Below are 1,367 nucleotides of genomic sequence, written 5' to 3' on the forward strand. Positions count from 1 at the left end.
TACCAACAGGAAACCAGAAAAAGCCAGTAAAATTTTGTGAATGTTCATAGAGTCTGACTATGGAAATTAAGCCTTCCAGATGACCAGTTTCTAAGTGCATCTAAAATCTGAATTCAGCAGAGAAAGTTCAGAAATGCATGCTTATTTGCACACTCAGAGATTATAAGACTCTAAGGGACTTAACCACATAAATTAACTTTCATAAAGTTAGTACTAAACCAAGATAAAAATATCTTCATTTGTTTAATGTTCTAGGAGGATGTTATAGAATAATAATATATATTTTTAAAACATGAGGTTAAATCTCAACATGCAAAGATAGAGCCCTATCAAAGCAAACGTTGAAACTCTTAACTGCTCTTATTTTGGTTTTCTCCTCTTTAAAATGTGTGTATACATACACACACATATATATACACATTTAATATCTCATTGTAGGTTTGTGAGGGTAGTATTTTGAATATTATATATTATAAATATATTATTATAATATAAATATATAAATATATGCTTTCTGTATAAAGAACATATAGTTATATATCATACATTTAATATGCATATAATGTACATTTATATATATAATTACAGATGGTGTACTAATCAATTAAAAATATTTAGGAATCCAAGAAAGTGACAGAGTAAGTGGATGTTTCGACTGCCACCTCCCAGGACCAAATTGGATTACAACTTAACTTAAGAACAATCATCTTAAAAAACCAAATTTGTACAAAAGGAAGAGGAGTCTATAACCAAGGATCACAGAAGAAGCCACAACAAGACTGGTAGGAAGGGTGGAGATGTGGAAAGGGCTGCCCAGCTCCCAGGAGTGAGGGGCTGTTGAGGATCCGGGGCGACTTTCACTGGGAGGAGGTTCACCTTGAAAGGTGTGGGTGCTCAGTTCCAGGCTCAGAGCCCCAGCCTTGATCCCCAGAGACTAGAAGAGAAGCCCAGATAGCATTTGGTGGTGAAAAAAGCCAGTTTTCCATCCATGAGAAAGAGACTAAGCTTTCTGAGATGTAGACTCCATCTTAAAGGCCCACGCAGAAAATCTTGTTCACAGCTACTTACCAGGGCTCTGGTGAGGGAGAGCAGAGAGGACTAGAGTCACATCAGGAGAGTGTAAAGTTGGAGGCTCAGGGAGATACACTGTGGGGGATGGCCACCAGAATCCCTGTGCTGAGTGATTCTCCAGTACTGCAGTTGCCATCTTTCTTGGGCGGAACAGTCCCCTCTGAGTGGCATCAGCCTGGGGAAAGCAGCTGCCCTGCCTTCTAGAGTCTCTCTCACCCCAGACATGATGACAGGTTGTTCTGAGAGGCCAGGAAGCAGGGGAAGTGTCAGTGGCTAAGTTCTCTGCTGTTGAGACC

The sequence above is a fragment of the Saccopteryx bilineata genome, chromosome 1 (assembly GCF_036850765.1).
Source record: "Saccopteryx bilineata isolate mSacBil1 chromosome 1, mSacBil1_pri_phased_curated, whole genome shotgun sequence".
Lineage (NCBI taxonomy): Eukaryota > Metazoa > Chordata > Mammalia > Chiroptera > Emballonuridae > Saccopteryx > Saccopteryx bilineata.